The sequence below is a fragment of the Buteo buteo genome, chromosome 15 (assembly GCF_964188355.1).
Source record: "Buteo buteo chromosome 15, bButBut1.hap1.1, whole genome shotgun sequence".
Classification (NCBI taxonomy): Eukaryota; Metazoa; Chordata; class Aves; order Accipitriformes; family Accipitridae; genus Buteo; species Buteo buteo.
In genome coordinates, this window is record NC_134185.1 from 15280229 (window position 1) to 15293359 (window position 13131).

The following is a 13131-nucleotide window of genomic DNA, read 5'->3' on the forward strand; positions in this document are numbered from 1 at the left end:
AATTCTAAGTGCAGAAAAGTGTACAACATTATAGGAGTAGCAACTGCAAAGGAGTTCAAGTCCTCCCACTAAAAATCTCATGTGAAATTTAACCATGCCTCCAAGAGGAAAAAAAAAGAAAAAAAGACACGCAACATGGTAACAGGACATGCACCCCAACTCAAATGACTGGTAAGTTTCAAATTTCTTCTACCCAATGATAACGCTGTTATATTCTCCTAGATAATATTCATGACACTACTGTAATTAGCCCTTATACCTAACCTCTCGACTCCAGTCATTTCAAAAGTTTTAAATTACAGCCAGTTATGAAACTTCCCAAATTAGATACACTTATGTTACATTATTTTCTAAAAAGCCCATACTTCCTGACAACCTGCTAAGGTGTAGTCAGCAAGCTGCACTAAGACAAAGAGAACTCCAGTGGAAGACTTCCCTATTCACCACATACTGGGAGCATAAATTACTTTGTATAAGCTCTCCTTGCCTGGGTAAAAAGAGTACAAAAGGTGAAATCTCATTTAATATAAAACTGTTGGATAGAAGTTACAATGCTGTATAAAACTTGTAAGGATTTGGGGGAGGTTATTGTTTTACTTTTGGGTCTTACACCACTGTGCAGCACAACTATTTAGCCGATAATCTAGAAGTGTCAGCAGAATTTACAACGATATATTTGTCCATATGTAACTGTAAATCATGCCCACAGCAAAACCAACACACTTCATAAAAATTATTTCTTTTCCTTTGAAATTATGATATTGCTAACACATTCCAACCTGTTGCAAGAGCTTTCTTTTTCTAACCCTGCTCCTCAGAGGAATGTATCCTAAAAGGTGTTGGGGGGGGGAGTATTTATCTTTTCTAAACAGAGTTTTTAAGCAAGTCGAGGGGCAGGGGGAAGATTTTCGTGGCTGACTTACTGCATCGAACGCACTTAACAACTCTGAAATAAACAAAACCAAGAGTCATCCTGCAATTCATCAGCTATGAAGTAACTCAGTAGTGCACAGAGACAACAGTCGGTGACCCTGACCAACCTCTACCCACACTTGCTATGGCATTGAGGAGATCTTTGCACAGTGAGATAGCACTCCTACCTCTGTGTGGTGGAGCGAGAGATTCCTGCTGCTCTGCAGAGCTGTGCCTTGCTTCGTTTGGCTGAGCGGAGGAGGAAGCCCAAGGTCTGGAAGAGGCCCACATCGGAGCATGAGTGTAGTCACTAGAAAGGAAGATGCTTGAAACAGCATGGAAAAACTTCAACCCCTTCCCTCTACACAAAGAGAAAAATGGTATTATCACATAATGGAATGAATAGTCTAAGGGAGAAAGGATGGAAGAAAATGTTTCAGAAGTAATAATGGGATAGAGACCTGCAACCCAAGCCCAAAATATTGATTGGAAAAGACATTTCCTAGGTACAAAACAAATAATAATTTCATGTAATTATCTCATTCTTTCAAAAAGAACAGGAAAAAAATCCACAAAACTCATCCCTGCTTCCTACCAATGTTCCCTCAAATCCATCTAAAAGAAGAAAATACATTAAGGCCTCCCAACAGCAGAGTTTGCCATGGAGAGGAGAGGAGAGCAGAGCTCAGTCCCAACAGAAGTGGTCAGGGACACTCAGCTACACCTGCATCCGCAGATGGCAGGGGATGCTGCTGAACAACTGCACCAACAGCTATTTCAAGACCAATGAAATTGTAGCTCCTTTCTTTTCCTTCTCCTTCTCCTCCTACTAGACAAGTTTCCTTTTTCTTTCTCTTTTCTGAAAAGCGGCAATAGCCATGTAAGTAGTAACACAGTTCAAGTACAAAGGACTTTACATGCTCAGAATTGGCAGCACAAAGTGGTCAGAGCTTAGATTGCTTCATCTCAGAGTTTGTATAATCTTAAAAGCTACTGAGACTCAGAAAAAAAAACCACAGCCTGTTAGATTAGATGTCCAGTTAAGCTCTTCTCTTCTCCCCCATTTGTTGATTTAGGATTTACCAGAATAGCAGGTGAAAGGGAAGGGAAGAATTACTTCACTTCTTTTGGTCAGCCAGACCAAGACAAACATGCTGTCACGGTACTGATGGTGGCAGTACACCATTAATCTAATCCTTAAGAAGTTTCAAAATTTTTTAGTAAATCTTTACTTATAAATAAACAAGGGCTACTGTATATGTTCCTAAAAAGAAAGTACAAGAACTAGGATTATTTTCTGTAGAATATTCATCCAAACATCAACAAGAATTCATAATATTAATTGTAATATCCTGGTAATATTTATTTTCATTTCAAAATAGGGGAAAAATGTTTAGTTTGCCCTTCATTTGTCCCAGACTACAACAAATGTTTTTTACACAGAAGTTCTGTGTGAAAGCATTGACAGAAGAGGTTTTGGGTTTGAAGATATTATTGCCCCTCCACTTGAATGTCCGTCTTTCTGCTTGTAGTTACCACAGCTAAGCTGAAAGCATCCTGGACAGAGTAGAGAGACTTGTTCTAAGAGACCATGCTGTGATCTGGGAGCAGCAGTGGTTTTTGCTGGAAGAAGCACCAACACTGACCGTCGCCACCTTCCACCCAGACTGCAATGTTCTCCAGAACCTTCTTGTTATGTCTCCTACTGTGCCCCAAACTCACGTTACTGTAGGAAAGCTTTGACAAATTAATGCATGTTACACAACATTCTGCTTACAGACAGGATTAATCATTTCCTCCAGTAGCTCATTCCAGATACATCGCAGAGGCAGCAGCCTCCCACCATAGACATTTAATTTGGTCAGCTTGGGGCTGATTCTTTCATGAGAATCCATTGAGAAAGGCAGGAGTACATGACCCTCAACAAGCTGTGCACAACGCCCAGGTTTTGAGAAATGGCTTCTGTGTGGTCACCCCAGCCCAACTGTGTGCTCAGTTTGCCAGACAGCCTGACTCTGACCCAGATTAATCATTGTACCTATGCTTTTGGTCATACACAAGAAGTGTGAACGTGCTAGCAGCTGTCTTATGACCCTCTTTTATAGATGGTATTAGACCTTTCAGGCTGATGCATTACTTTCCCATATTTTTTGAAATCTTTTTCTCCTATATATGTTTGTGAAGCTTGTCAGGTGCCGTTCAGTTCAAACATACATTTAAACTCACAGGGTTAAAAATGCTAGTGTACCTCTCGCCCCTAAACCAGACCATGAAAACTGCTTCCGTGCTGAACTTAATCTACAGTCTCTTGTCTCCAAAATACTTGCATGCATACATATATACGCATGCGCAATGTAGAGTTACTGCGTTTTCAAGAGCTGCTGCTGCAAAGCGAATTCAGTCAACATCATCTAAAACCATACTTGTACCCTTTAATAATAAAAATTTCCTTAACACCATTGATAAAGCTGAAGCTATGCTATCTGGTGCCCATTAATATGGACATTTCTTTCCTCATGGAAAGGACATTTCCTTATGGACACATTTAAACTTTTCTCATTTATTTCTACTGATGTATAAGGGTTAGCCTTGTCTTTTCTCTGTACAGTGAAAATCTTACCCTGAATGGGACCTCAAGCTTGTATTCCAACATATTTAGAATAACCTTTCAGACAGTGATTCAGCAAGGCAATGTAACTTTCTGGATTTATTTGATCTGTATCTTCGAAGCAAACAGTTAAGCTGCCTGTCTCAGAAAGAAAATAAAGCACTTGAACTCTTGCCTTGGTCCTAATTTAGAGTTCTGTTTGCATGTTTGTTTTAGCATCTTCTGGGAACATTCTGTCTCCTCAAGAGCTATTCTACCAACATAGAAACACAGTATGATTGAGGTTTTTTTCACAGGCTTTGTCAACTTAATTTTCTCTTAAATATGCAAAATGCAAGGATATAAATTATGCTTGGCATTATAAACGCATATGGCCATAAATAGAAAATCTCAGCAACTGTTATGCTGCCACTATATGTGAATACAGTATTTGGCTGCTAAGTGGGATGTCAGCTAGATATTTTTTTAGTAAAGCTGAAAGAAGTCCAGTTTCCACCTCCCTAATCATTTTCTCCAACCACATAAATACCCGTGAGACATAATAACTAAGTGCAAGATCACATTTTTATGGACTTCTCCCTTCTGTATATTTGAGTATTAATCACACCTCATTGAACTTAATGATATTTTACCTTCTTAAATTACTGCTACAGAAAGGCAAAGGGAGCAGTTCTTTGAGTTTTGATAATCTGATCAGTAGGCAGAGAGTCAACTTAAAGCATGTTCAGTGAGCTGTAGCATTATAGTCATATCAGAGTACTTTATAGCATGCAAGATTTTTGTCCTTATTGGCATTATGGACAGAGCAAATGTCTGCCAGGACTGGAAGCATTGTTCTGCATACATTAACATATTTGTCACATTGCAGAATCACATAAAACCTCACTTGTAGGATGAGTCAGTTGCACAAACACATGGGAGAAAACAATGCATTACCAAAGGCTTAAACTTCAGTCGAGAGGCTGCTTGTGACAACCAAAATGAGATGGAAGTACAGTAGGATTGATTGAAGAATGGGGCAAGCTCTAAAGTAAATCTGTTTTGGACCACTGTAGCATGTTTGCATTGAATGTTCTCAGATGTCATCCTCGGGGTAATCTCAGTGATAGCCAGTCTGTCAATAGGCGACATTTGCTTTGCAGCTATGCCAGCCTCAGAGGCTGATCTTCTACACTAGCCCAGTATGTCAATACTGTATTTACACCACTGCACCAGAGCTGACATAGTTTTAACCACTTGTTTTCTCATTACTGAACAGCACTTACTGGTGTCTTGAATTTAATGCTCATTCTGGAGCAATTTAAAAAAAAAAGAGAAAGCAGTTTAGCTATTTTCTTTCTACTGTGCTGGAAGAACTGGCTGAAACAATCTCAGCACACAACCTAATTCCTTTAGGTGGCGAATAAAGAATACTCATGTGCAAGATAATGGTAAGTTGGGATGGGACAGAAAGGTGGAGTATTTCACATGTGACAAATTGCTTTTGTGAAAAGCACAGCTGGCTCTCAGCCGGTGATACTCCGGCTTATACACAACATCACAAACCTGATCAGGTACCATATACCAAGAACCAGATGACAGCTTTCCATGCAGGGGATGGCAGCAACAATTTCTACCCATGGAAAAAGCAAGTCAAAGTAGCAGCTGCCATTGTGAGTGTTGGGGGAGGAGAGGAAAGGGAGGTTTGCAACACAAACAGCTCTTTCAAACAAAGTCAGCAAGATCTAAATATAGTAAAAATATGTAAAGTAGAAGGATCAAGACTTGGGCACCCCAGAATACAACGTATTTTAGGACTGCATGAGCAACAACAACAACGACCAAAAAAACCCCATAAAAAACTATTTAGTAAATCTATGTGTGTTAAGAATTTTTTCTTTTTTAAATTAAATGTCCTTGACATAGGAGAAATTCTGTGGTCAGAAATCTGTTGATATAACAAAATTGCAAAGAATTTAAACCCAGCACATGAGCTTCAAGTTGACTTACCACCAGATAAGCTTGTCTTCCCTCCTGTCTCATTAGATAAGATAACCTGCGTGAAAGATCCATGCTTGTTCACCTATTCACTCTCTTGGTGGAAATAAGCCAGTCACCCTTCTCTTACCTTTGTAGGTCTGAGGACTCCAACAGCTGACAGAACCAGCTGTTCTCCCTTCCTCTCTTCTCATAGTTTTTTCCTGGCAGAGCATCTAATTAAGTTTTGCTTGGATGCAGTTTATGTGGTACTGAGTAAACAAATGCATGTATTTACTAAAGCGAAAGAAAAATCCCATTGTCTGGTTGGATCACATTTCTTAAATCACAGCTTGGAGCCATCACTATATCCCATGTAAAACTGCAGAGAAATAAACACCTGAGGCCTGGTAAACAATGGAACTAACACTAAGAAGTACATAAACTTAGCCAAAATAAAGCAATATATTGAAAAAGTGGATGAGAAAAATAGATTCTCAGTGGCTGTGAGTATTCTCTAAAGGAAAGGCTGGACTACATCATCACTAAAATAAATTTTAAAGTCTCCTGTGGTTAATCCTGTGATTACTAGGACAGTAAGTCTAGTGTCTCTCTCATTAAGCCAATAGCCCAGATGCCTGGGAAGAAAAGCAGAAAAGATCTAAAGCAGGCAATGCAGCACGGTCTAACTGAAATCTGCCAGTTTATTGCTAATACAGTGGAAAAGACCTTTTCTAGAGCCAATAGGACCAACTCACAATTTGTCATCTAGAGACCTGGCATTCTCATTAAGGAGAAAAGAAGAAAGATTAAGAGAAGAAACAAACTGTTGGCAATGCAGTAGTATATTTATCATAAAATCTGAGGTCCATGTTTTTCCCCTTCAGAGTCTGATATAATTAAAGCTTTTCTGGCATGTGGGGAAACAACACAAAAAAACCCCAGAAAAACAGGTAATGGTAGCAATAGGAAAATAACAACAATTGAAAAATGGCAACTATTGCCTGAAAATTAAAAAAAAAAGTTTAATATACTCAAGGACAAAATGTGTAAGACAAGGGTAACCAAGCTTCAGGCAAGACTTACAGAGGCAACTGATGTTCAGTTCACATTACAATTAATGAAAACCCATTTCAAGCCACTTATTCAGAGAGCTGTACCTTTTAACCTACAATGACATTTCTCCTACTTTAAGTACAGGGGTTCTACTATAAGGCTCCTAATTAAAGGTGCAACAAAATGCAATAATAAAAATGTATTTCAAATACGTCTGAACTAAAATGAAAAATAATTCTTCATGTCCTTTTGTATATGAGAACATTTGTTCCTGCCAGTAAGTGTTTACCCAGTTTCTTAACTGGATTCTAATTCTGGGATAATATCATTCCTGCACATTTCCACCCTATCCAAACACTATTAGTTTGGGTAACAAAATGAGGCTTTTGCTGTCACCACCTTTCTAGGGAAAGGCCTAAGTGGAACATAAATCTCATTTCAGCCAAACAACCCATTCTTACCTTAGTCAGCTCTACTGAACAAACGCACACCCTTCCAGATTATATGGGCTTCCTAAAAAGTTCAGACAAATTGAAGAATAATCCAGTTCAGTTATACCAAATGCAGCAGACTATACTAAATACTTTCAGCTAAATTTGTTCAACCTAAAGCCTTGACAGCTCTGATTATCCATAATAGTTCTCTGTCCCTCCTCCTACACCTTCCTCCAGCCTCAGCTTAATTGCTCCCACCTGCTCTTAAGCTTCCTATAACTTTCCATAACTGACCATCCCTCATTTCTCCTGCAGCTTCTTGCAATGCTCTCCAAGCCATACACAACCCAGCTTCCAAAGAGGTGTTAAGAAACTTCATAGCTAGCTGATTTTAATGCATGTGAAGCATTCAGTTGCCAAGCTGGGTTTCTGTTTTAAACAGGCTGCATAACAAGCAGAAATCACATTTTAGAAGATAGTTTGTAAAAGGTACATTGGCTTTAGAGTTCAGTGTTGTGAACGATTGGATGCTTAGTAGCTGTGTCTGATTATGGAGTTCTACCTCCCCACACTTCAGGGGTTTTTTTGGTCTTGGGAACAAACATACATTAGAACAGATCTAAAATTTACAGCAAGTTCTTGTTGGCAATCTAAGGTTGCAATCACCAGTATTATTTGTAGGTCCCTGGCTGGCCTCTGGAGAACTTCAAGAGGTCTCCTTCACCAATAACTTGTGGATCTTACGCATGTGCTGTAGGAGGACTGCACCGCTAGGCACCTGAAATGAAACAGGCTGGGCACCAAATTTAGGCAGATGATATCCCTCCCTTAATTCCCTCCCTCTTCCTTTGCAATCGTTTCTGTTGAGATGGCTCTGTTTAGCGCAGTCACCAAACCACCCCGTGCACCTGAGCAGTTCTACCTAAATGAGCGGATTCAGGCAGCACCCTAAACTTCTCAGTTTGAGTGAACCCTCTAGGCATGGCCGTACCCAGCCCCATGTCAGGACGACACCCAGAGACGTGCATCATCTTTCTTCCCACCTTCCCCTTCCCCTTTCTTCTTGCACTTTCATCTCTGCCAGAAGGGAATCCACGTACTCAAGTCAGATAACTCACACTCATCACTCAGCTTGGGTGCAGGCAGAGGCACTTGACCTGTACCACGTTAGGCCTTTTCCTGAAACACACGACACACTGGTGTTGCTTAGTCAAGACTTGACACGGCTTTTTAGATGTCTTTAACCACAGTGCTCTTCCGTAGCAGGTCTTTCACTTCTTGAATGTGTACCAAACCCTCTTCTTTTTTCCTCCCCTTCAGATTATGAGATCTAGCTACAGTTAACAGAACTGCACAGAGTACAGCCTTTTTCACACCAGTTGTGGGTAAAAACAAATTACGAGCATTATAATAAATAGCTTTTGTTACAAACTGGTTGCTACATACAGACAGACGGTGCCAAAGGCAGTGTTTAAAGAGCGTGCAGGGCAGTTTTATGAGTTGTTTATGTTGCCTTCCCCCCTTCCCATTTGGGCCTTTTGTTCTCACTGTCTCCTCGCTGCTGACAGTAAAGTAATGCAGTTCTGCAGTAAAGACACATCAACTGACTGATTTTTAAAAAGAAGTTTATTTCCAGCCAGATCAGCAAGATGATGTGACTCTCTCCATCATAATACCAGCACAAGGACGGCGGTTAAGCAGGAAATCTTCATTAAGGAAATCAGTAAACTATTAACAAAAATATTTTCTGAACAGCATTCCAAGTGCATCTTAGTTACAGTCTTAGCATTTATTGCACATTTTCTGGAGAGTAAATGAGGTTTCTTCCCAGGCAAGTGTTCTACCTTGGGCTACATTGGACTCTGTTGATTGCCAGGATGAAAGCAGGCTCTGGTAATAGGCAGTATGGGGACGCAGATGTGCAGGTAATTGGCAAGCGTTTTTAAAGAAGGAAAAAAGACAACATCTGTTCAACTTTTGCAACTTCAGAAAGCAAATGCTGAAAGCAAAAGCTTTCTAATATAACCAGGTTAAAGATAAAAAGGAGTCCAAAACTGTAAACAGTGCCAGTTTTAAACACAGGTACTTGTTCAGGTGAAAACATGAAAAGCATGGGGAGCAGAGGGGAGAGGTGCAAATGTGTCTGAGTTTTAGATATTGGCTGTTTATCTCTGCCCTTGTTCACCCTGTGCTGCTTACCGTCTGAGACTGCTCTCAGTCCGCATAAAGCAGAAAGCACATCAGAGGATCCTGACTGGAGCACTGAGCAGTCTGTAATTTGGATACCTACACAGCATATTTGATTTGATATTTGTAAAATTGTTAGACATCTAATATTTGCAAAAGCACAATTCTTCTTCTTCCAGTTTGGTATGAGTTTTCAGGCTTAAATGTCTTCTGGCAAGGATTTTTAACCTAGAATTTGCAAACTAACTGACAAGGCCCACTAAATTGATGGTAGTTCACCCAGTTTTCTAGAACACCATAAGCACATTCCACCTCAGCAAGACCCTTTGGTCTGAATTGATTTACCATCCCTTTCTGCAGGAGTATGCCCTCATCAAAACAAATGGATACTCACTTCGCAAGAGGGATCCAAAACCTATACCATACAAAATAAGGCTGTTCATCTTGAACATGTCAGCTTCTTCACTACTTTGAAGCATTCAGTGGCACTTGATCAACTTCTTCCGAGACACTACTTCCTTTCAGTCGGTCAAGAAACCTTTTCCACCTCAGTTTGTAAGTATTGCCTAGAATGGCAGGAGGTGTTTCTAGCAACTCCCAGGTTAAGAAATGCTGATCTGGAGCAGTCAGGACTATCATCCACTCCCCAGTGCTTTATCTGATAAAACGTTTCTCTAACTCCGTCTCCTCCCTTACATAGCTAATAAGATACAATTAATTTTACAACTCTTTATATAACTAATTTCCCATGCAATGTCTTGATCATCCTCATCAAGTGAAGAAAGTTTCTTCTACGTGATCTCTTAGTTTCCTTCCTAATAGTCCTTATTCATCAATCATTTTCCTTGTGGTGTCCTGTGTAACTTGACTTTAAAGTCTGTGCTGCCCCACCAGAAGGGAAAACCCCACCCCACATTCCTGCCTTTTTTCCTTTTACCAGTACTAACACCCTTTTGTTCATCGGACAGCTATATCATGGAGCATATCAACCTGAAATCATTGCAAGAGAAAAAAAAAAAACACACAACAATCAACCAAAATAATTTACATTAGACTTCATAAGTTCTTACTTGAATTAATCCCTTGACTGACTACCCCTTATGAGCAAATGTGCATGAGAAAAAGGCCAGCACAACATAAAACAGATCCAAAATAGAGAGATCCAAGTGGACAGGTCCAAGTTGGAGTCAGTTTTGCATTTCTGAAATCTTAGGGGTTGTCATGGTTCCTGACAAAGTTTATAATCATCAGCTCACTGCTAATGTACATTCTTAAAAACAGTTCCCTATGCACACAGTTACCATTAACCACACTTGAGAAGGAATGTAAACCCTACCTGCAATCTCTGGTTTCAGTTCAACTGCTCCCTAAGCCTTTGGTTTGGCCCTTCATGGAGAAACCCAAAGCAATCAAAGTTTCACCAAACTTGTAACTTTCCTACTCATTGAGCACATGCTTCTCAAGAAGAAAAAATCTATTTGCAAATTGTCATTTGTGATTCACAGATTCTCACCTTTTCACATGTGCAGTGTTAATTAATTCAGAGTTATAGTACAATTATAACAAATGCAGCACTCTCAAGAGATTTACTAGGACTCCAGGCTGGTCTGTGTACACACACAAAAAATATTAAAAGGGAGTGACATTTTTTTGACTGAAGGAGTGAAGTGCAGCCAACCCTGACAGCAGAGGTTTCAAAATCCCTTTTCCCTCACTGATCTTTCTGTCAACTTGCCAAGGAACTTTAAAAAATATAAATTTAGGGAGTATGGCCAATGGCAAAGAGTCTAAAATTGTAAGACCTCAGTCATGAGATTAAAAAAAATTAAAAACAACTGCAAGAACTGAAAAGATCTTTTTTGTTACTACTGTAGCTTTTGTTAGTATCCTGCTTTCAAAGTGTCCAGCAGTTTGATTCAAGTTGGGGGGATGTTTCTCCACAGCACAGAGAAACTGAAACATGCCTTATCTTTTGTAAAATACCTGATATTCTCACTGAATCAGCCAAAGATTTGGTTATTAAGAAAAAAATCTACACCACAAGCTGGGCAGGAAAATGAAGAATAGTGACAGTGCTGCATGCCACTTCATTCTCATCCCTCCCAGAACAGCAGAGAAACACTGACAATTTACTTGACAGCGAAAAGACAAAAGGAAAGGACCAACACCTGCAAAGAGCTGCTCCTGTTTAAGTCCTCTGGAAGTCGCACTTCTCAGAGCAAAAATGGTCCAAAGACTTGATTTGGTAGCAAAAAGAAACCTTTGGTACTTACTTTTTTCGTGGTCCTCTGAACAGCAATGCAACTCCCCCAAAGCTGTTGAAGCCTTTGAGCTGGTTTCGTCTAGTCTATAACATGAACAGCTGTTATTAGGATGGCAGTTTCTATGGGGTCACCCACCAGCCTTACAAACGGGTCTCTTTGGAGTCGGCTCTTTGAAGAGCAACCCAATATCCAGGCTGGGTGGCCTCATTAAAAGCATCCTTGGATTCCTCTCCATGCTTGTATGCTGATTACCCGTGTCTGTGCTAGGTATTGTGTCTAATCCTCAAAACTAATGAGGTCTATCTCCAGATCCAAGGCAGGCTCATTGTTCTCAGTCTTCCTGAACTGACAAATCTCCCAGGGACGTAGTGTAAGGGAGCTTGCTGGAATAACTAACAAAGGTGCCAAACATTACTATAGCAACTGGGGAAAAACAGAGGCTCAGTATATACCCCAGCTATATTTTCTATTTCTTTTATCATTCATACTCAATCTTTATGCAGCTATACTGCAGTCCTTTGGCATCATCAGCCTTTATATTTATCACAAATAGAGTAAAACAATGTTACTCAACATAATTGCATTTCCTTCCCTGGAGATTCACCTTGCACATTCATTGACAGGCTAGCTCCCTTTCTGTGTCAACAGAGAAAATTAAACCTTTCTGGCCTAAAGAGAACTCAAGAAGAGTAGGAAGCAGCATGACAGAATGTATAATGAAAACATTCTTTGAATTAAATCATATAACTTCTTATGTTTTTAAAGAGGGGTTTCATAGCTTTTTACTGTAACTCTCACAGCATTGTGAGGGGCTTGAGGGAGACCTGAACGCTGAATTTTTCTGGTTTTCCAGCTTTAACATTTCCCTGGTAGGTATCTGAAGGAGCACAGGATATAGAGTGCTGCTTCAGTTGCATAACAATTTTTTATATGTTAAATTCCCAATAACAACTTCTTCTTTCATTCTTTTTATACACCTAAATGTACAATGTTTAATTAAGAGAATTCAGTCTGTCAAAGAGTGTGCTAAGGGGTATTCCAATATCTGGGACTCCAAAACTGCCTGGCACTAGGGACCAGACCCAAGATTCTCCTTTTATGTGAGAGTAAGTGAAGAAACTGCACTATCAGAAGAAAAACATCTTGGTCTTCTCCATTATTGCTGTAGTATTATTTCAGCACTGAATTCCACTTGCTGTTCTGGAAATTCCCTCTAGCTTCATAATAGTCTGGTGAACCATGCCATAAAAACGAGAAATTAAGTCCAACCGCTTTCCAGCAATATGAGATAGGTGCTTGGGGTTTTGTGTTGGACTCCACATATCAGCAGAAGATGGTGATGTAAGCTCCACATGGGTCCTGTACTATGACTCCTTCTAGTGTAAAAAAAGCCTTTTAAGGTTATTAACACTTTTTATAGAGAATGTTTTCTGGAAGTGGCTGTATTTATCTCAGATGACCTTTGATGAAATAATTCCCATTTTTTATCATACATTTTATCTGAGTTTGGGATAGTTTTCAGACAGCTCAGGCTGGGTGTATATTTTAAAGGGATTTTGAAAATTTATCTTTAGAAATAGTAATCCTGTAATCGCATGTTTCAAGTCATCAGAATTTGCTCCACTGTGCAGAAATTTTTTTTTCACTTTTGTTTAAGGTGATTCTTTTAATATTAATCCTAATAATGTGCTACCCCACTTCATAATTCTCATAT

The 13131-nt window shown here is 39.6% G+C and overlaps 1 long non-coding RNA gene across 1 annotated transcript in view; it reads right to left on the reverse strand.

The window, feature by feature from the left end:
* Positions 1 to 11453, reverse strand: part of LOC142039755 (uncharacterized) — a 26559-nt gene extending 15106 nt beyond the window's left edge. Inside the window, exons 1-2 of the long non-coding RNA XR_012653051.1 lie at positions 11427 to 11453; positions 1101 to 1222 (exon numbers count right to left, since the gene is read on the reverse strand). This is a non-coding gene — a long non-coding RNA (uncharacterized LOC142039755). The remainder of the gene's footprint in view (positions 1 to 1100; positions 1223 to 11426) is intronic.
* Positions 11454 to 13131: the final 1678 nt, after the last annotated feature.